The sequence below is a fragment of the Salvia splendens genome, chromosome 3, assembly GCF_004379255.2.
Source record: "Salvia splendens isolate huo1 chromosome 3, SspV2, whole genome shotgun sequence".
Taxonomy (NCBI): domain Eukaryota; kingdom Viridiplantae; phylum Streptophyta; class Magnoliopsida; order Lamiales; family Lamiaceae; genus Salvia; species Salvia splendens.
Window position 1 is genome coordinate 21,274,161 of NC_056034.1, and position 6,516 is coordinate 21,280,676.

Below are 6,516 nucleotides of genomic sequence, written 5' to 3' on the forward strand. Positions count from 1 at the left end.
ATATCGATACTTATTAATAATCCTGGTTAGGGCTGGCAATTTTTGACACGACACGATAATCTGACACGAATCCGCACGAAATTATTGGGTTGGGGTCAAGTCTTATTAGATCCGTGTCCTTATCGGGTTGACCCATTAAAAACCCGATAATTTCGGATTGGGTTCGGGTCGGATGCGGGTCGGATACGAGTAACCCATTAAGAAATAATATTTATTATTTTATTATTATTTAAAAAAATATATATTACTTTAATTTTTTAATTTCTTATAAATTAGGTTTAAATAGTATAAAACAAATTTTAATTGTGTAAATTAGGTTGAAAATTAAGGTTTAATCATGTAATATTAGGTTTTAATCGTGTAATATCATGTTCGGATTGTTATTGTGTCGTGTCAACCCATATTATATCGTGTCGATAACGGGTTCGTGTCGGGTGCGGGTCGTGTTCGGATTTGAAGGTAGCAGGTCGGGTTCGTGTTCGGATTTACAGTTTCCTTAACAGGTCGGGTTCAGGTTAGGCCTTATTGGGTTGGGTCATTATCAGGTTGACCCGATAACGATCCAATCCACACGATTTGCCAGCCCTAATCCTGGTGTACACTAATCAGGAAAACAATATGTAGAGGTAGCAAAAATGAAATACTCCACTAGTATAATGATGAAAGCTTAATTGATGTGGGCTAGTTGGTGGAGCTACTAACTAGCATATGAATATTTATATATATGTGTGTAGCTGGCAAAATAAACAAATACTACTACCTACTAATAAATTAAAATGGTGGTGGGATGTACACACCAAAGAAGATCAGTGCGAGTACATTCTTGTCATCCTTTCGGCACATGCATTTCACTTTGTCCCCATAAATTTCCAGTTTATGACCTTACACTTTCCATATGAAGAACTTGTCCTTTTCTTGCAACAACACTTACTTTTCTATTTTTAATATCGACCAATCCAGTCGTCTTTCAAAAGTAACAGTCAATAATTGCAAATGTAACTTAAAATAACCCAACTTACAAAAATAGTCAATGTTCGATCGAGTAGGGACATATTGGAGACCATGGGACTAGAGAAGCGAAGAAGTTTAATGGGTCAATCGACGATCGTGTATGTAAAAAGGGCATGCATCATTCTTGGTCAAAGATCATCCAAAAACCAGTCCAAAAGATAGAGAAATATGAATTTTTCTACATGTGAATTAGAGATGTACAATTTGTACATGTTGTTGAGTCCAAGATGAGGTTGAGTCATATTACCACAAAATGAAAAGGTTCAATGCATCAACGGAATTTCGAGAAAGAGGTCCCATTCCCTTTTGCAATTATTTTCGTTATCATCATAATATGCATATATATACTCACACATACTTTTTTATCTATATATAATAATTTTGTTGCAATTGGCACCTTTTGGATATTAATAATTATATCCCACTTGTGCTAAATTAATTTTAGGCGTCATGTGATTTGTCTGCGTAGAAAAGACAGATATATTTCCGCATAGATTTTCCTGTATATATAAACTAGAATCTTCCTATATGGAGTCAGATTGAGATCATTTTAACATGATTTTAGATTCGGAGGTGGTGAAATCAATCGACTTATAAACTCAATTTAAAAGAAAATTTGAATCAAGCTCAAGTTGCATGTTGTATCGTACCTCATTAATTAAGGTAACTGATAAAATACGAAAATATGACTTAGACCACTTGGTGATGTAGCATATGATCTTTTACTTTTAAATGATCATATACTAATACAACTATCAAATAACTCACGAGAGATCTCACTAGCTAAATATATGGCTTGTGATGTAAGGACACCCACAATGGGGCGCCCGATGGCGGTTATCGTCCTCGGGCGCGGACGATGCCTTCATTGTGGGTACCCGCCATCGTCCGCGCCATCGGACGCCCCATTGTGGGCTCGGCGGACGATGGCACGCGTTTTTGATTTTTTGTATAAATACCCCTACCCCACCTTCATTTGTAACATTTCATTTCACGATTCCACTCTCGAAACTCACGTTTACTACGAAATGGATTCAAGTCCCAATAGTCCGATGTTTGGTGAGGCGCGTTGGTCGGGTATAGAACCCGACGAATATCGGCCGTTCGACGCCAACACGCAGTACGATCTCGAATTCAGTACGGAATCGTACGGTTTGGATGACATGGAGTCGTCTCCAAACGGAAAAGTTGCCACCTTCGGGCAATTGTGGGCAATTGTGAAGAGTACGCCCCCGGCCGTACGAACTACCAGCCGGATGAAACCCTCGTATTGGCGAGGTGTTGGGTGGATATATCAGAGGACCCGATATTCGCGAACAACCAGAGGCAGGTGGCGTACTAGGAGCGCATCGCCGAGCGCGTACAAGCGCCAACGGGAGCAGCTCGGTTGTAACAACCCGAACTTTCGTACCTTATTATTATTATTAGCCTAAAGATAAATAATAAGTGATCGTTGTAGTATTCGAAATCTGCCATTTTCATGTATAATAATTGATCTTGGAATTATAAATAATCGTTGCTTCGTTCTCGAACGAATATTTCAAGTAAAAATAAATAAATAAATAAATAAAATAACACTAAATAAAAATTTATAATGTCCGGCATATCTCCGAAGTCCGCTAAATTACTATTATACAAATTTATCAAATCCTTATCTATTACAATTAGAGAAAAGTTCACGTAGCCCGTTCAACGGTCGTGCTCGCACTCCAAGAAAGTCCGGTACATCATTAGGGAATACTATGGACGTTATTTGTTTTCCTACACCAAAGCCACGAACTTGAAACGATTATACCTACACCAAAATTTAATAAACAAGTGAATAAATAAATAAACAATTACTTAAATCATTAAATAAATAAATAAAATAAAAAGAGGGTAGATTAAGTGGATCGAATTTTTTTTCAATAGCATTTAATGCTGCATTTAATTAGAATGGCGGATCATTATCTCCTTCTGACAAAGGAGAATAATTTGAGATAGTAATGTGTAAGACAACTTTCTACCACAACTTACTACACTGTTACTTTCACTACCTGTGAATATGCATATAGATATACAATCAGTTTTTTTTGTTTTTCACCATCACACCCCCTTATCTCTCTGCACACACCAACCCCACAAAACATAGAGGAGTTCGAAGAGGGAGATTGCTACAATCCAACAACACTTTTTCACCACAAAGAGGTAAACAACAAACTTTTTCTTGCTTGCATATGCATATCTAAAGAGATTAGAATCTGCTCAAATCAGAAATCAACAATACACAACAAGTTTAACACCATGTTTCGCCATCAAATCAAAAATAGCAAGATAATTGTTTAAGGATCACCAAATTCACATAACATATAAATAATCCAATAATCCAAGTCCCACAACCAAGGTAAGCATGAATTAAGAATCTTATCTTAGAGGATGAATCTGCCGAATAACTTCAGGCAACGAGCTCTGCACTCCGTCGCCGACGATGGCGGCCTACGCTCCAAAAACACATCTGTTCTTTTTCATATCTTGAATCCGGAAATTTTTGAATTTAATCAGCAAAGTTTTCATCAAAGAAAAATATATATAAAAGTAATAACTTTAAAAAAAAAATGAAAAGAGAGGGGCGGAGGAACGAACTTTCCGACCACCCTACCTGTCGAGAGACGACGTCGGCGGCTGGAGGGGGAGGTTCTCGGTGATGGCGGCGGGGACGCGAACCAGCGACGGAGGCGGATTCGCGGCGGTAGCGGATTCGCGGTGACGGCGGGAATCAGAGTGGAGAGAGAGAGGGGGAGGAAGCTGACAGAGAGAGTGCGCAGCTCTACTGCTGTCCGGAGACGGCCGGACTGCCGGGAGGAGGGCGGCGAAGCCGCTGCCTCTGCATGTCGGCGGTGAAGAGGGAGAGAAAAGAGAGAGAGAGGGAGAGAAGAGAGAAAGAGAGAGAGAGGGGAGAAGAGAGAGGAAGAGTCAGCGGCGACGACGGGTGGCGGCGGTAGCAGCAAGTGAAAAGGGGGGGGGGGAGTTCTCTCATTTTAGGCTTACGGTAGATTGGGGAAGATTAAATAGTATTTACATATGGGTTTTATTTTCTTGTTGTTGGGCTAATGAATTAGTTACTTGGGCTAAGGGAGTGGAAGAATTTAAATTTGAGCCCAATTCCTTTTAACAAATGGGGCTGCAGTAAATAAATGAAGGGAAGCCCAATCCCGAAATTTACCTATCCTTTCGGCTGAAAATAAAAGAGAGTCTTCGTCTAGTTTAGAAAATAATATCTTTTGGGAGCAAATATAATATTAAATTTTAGCCAAAGTTTAAGTTAAGGTTCAATTAATATTTTTATATGGCTTCATCTAATTGTATAACTAAGATAAAATAATTGATCTAGGAATTTATTTTAGAGTTTTACTTAATGAGTAAATTTTCAAAGTAAAAAGATACATAGATCCAATTTAGTCGAAGCCCGAAAATAGTAGATGAAGACGAATCAAATAAAATATGAGCTTAAGAAATTTCTTAAAGATACGTGAAGAAAGAAAAAGGAGATTTATTATGAGGCATGCATTCTAATTTAAGTAGTTTTGTCCTGGAGTCTAATTAGTGTATTATTATATTATGAAGTTTTCAAAAAGGTTGCCTTCGCAAGTAAAGTCGGAATGAAAGATTCAAGTTAAGGAAACTAAACGATCAAGGTGAGCTTTCTTATAATAAAATACAAATCGTATTTTGTGATAACACGAACACATGTTCGTGATTTTTTTTAAGATGTTGTCTTGCCATAAATGTTTTGTGTATGATGCCTATCTGTTGGCTACGGCCAAGTGAATTATGAATGATGAAATATGTGAATCGATTCGATTTTTAGTCCGGGTAGGGTGGTGTCCCTACTTGGAACCTCTGGCCGTGAACGGCAGAGAAGGTGACCGTGGAAGGTGGCCACCTTCCAAGCACAAGGATACCTCTGACGTGTTGGGCAGGGAAGGTGACCGTATGAGAACACCATCTCAGCGGCACAATGTGATCAGATATGGCTAAAGTACAGGAAAAGGGGTTGCAACCCAATGTGATATTTTTAGTAAGCTTGGGCCTTTTCAATAACACCCCCGAGTGTTACTGTGATGATGGCTTGACAATATTTTCAAATGTATATGTGTAATTTTCGGCAATGTGTTCACGGAGTACTTTTTGTACTCAGCCCTGCATATATTTCTAAATGTGCAGGTTGAGCAGCGAAGTGGTGGAGGAAGTGCTATTGAGACAAGATACTTAATTCAGTCAGATTTTGACTCTCGGAGGTTCATGTCTTCATACATGGAACCGCGTTCATTTGCTTCCGTTGTGCATCTTAAAAGACTCAAGTCTATTTTGTTCAAAACTCTGATTTTATTTCGAGTTATTCCCATTTGTTTCGAGCTATGGTCGATTTGTGTTTTCCCCTTTCTTCCCCGCTTCGTTAATCCTCCCCTAGTCGCGATTAACCGTGTTTTCTATCCTTAGAAAATGCGGTCGTGACATCGGTAAGCACTGGGATCAGGTGAAGAAGCAAGTCAACCTGTTCGCGGCGGAGAACGAGAAGTGCTCGAGGGAGTAGGGGAGCGGCGAGAGCTTGAGCGACCTGCGGGCTAAAACGCTGTTATCGTACCAGTCCATGTACGGCGACTTCAAGCATGAGGCCATCTGGGCGCTGTTGAGGGACAAACAGAAGTTCCAAGGCGGGATTCTGCACACCGGTGCGACAAAGAGGACGAAGACCATCGAAGCTGGTGGTTACACGAGCAGCGAAAGTGGAACTCGTCCGGTGGACCTCAACCGGACGTACGAGGACATTGAGAGTTTCGGCACACCGATGTCCTCCCTGCATCCCATAGGCGTCAAGGCTGCGAAGGCCAAGGGGAAGGCAGCGACGACATCATCCTCGACCGTCGCCGCCCCATCGCCGATCCCGGTCCCGATCCCGACCCCGACCCCGAGCCGGACGGCTGCCGCGTATGAGTCGTTCGCAACAGCCTCGATGGCGAAGACGTTGTTGCAGACGCACAAGGCCCTCAAGAAGTGTACTGACCCCGCCGAAGCCGAATATCTCCGGGGGTTGATCGATGAGCTGCACCGGAAGTTAGGAATTGCGTAGATTAGCTAACTTGAATCGTGTAACTTTTGTGTAATTAATGCAATCTTCGCCGGTTTTTAGTTACTCGTTCTGTTTTTTAATTAGTTTGCATTATATATTTGAAAACATTTAAATTAATTAATAAAAAAATAGTAAAACATATAGGGCGCCCCATTGCAGGTGGGGGTAGGAGGATAAAACTGATGACGTGGCGCGCCATAGGGCGTATTGTGGATGGCCTAAATAATGTAATGTATGTAGTTTCATACTCCCGCCGCCCTAGTAGCGTCAGATCATATTTCTTTTAGGATCGTCATGTTTCAATTGATTCATTTCAGTTTTTATCTAAGTACTACAATATAATTATTCTCTCTATTACTTCTCTTTTTCTCTCTCTTATTTTACTTTTTCTTTAA

At 40.4% G+C, this 6,516-nt stretch overlaps 1 long non-coding RNA gene across 1 annotated transcript; it reads right to left on the reverse strand.

Annotated features, from left to right (window-relative positions):
* Positions 1-2,566: 2,566 nt before the first annotated feature.
* Positions 2,567-4,007, reverse strand: LOC121793973. Its single transcript, XR_006049205.1, has 2 exons — positions 3,650-4,007; positions 2,567-3,521 (listed from the first exon to the last, which is right to left on the reverse strand). It is a non-coding gene; the product is annotated as an uncharacterized LOC121793973 (long non-coding RNA).
* Between the last annotated feature and the right edge of the window lie 2,509 nt (positions 4,008-6,516).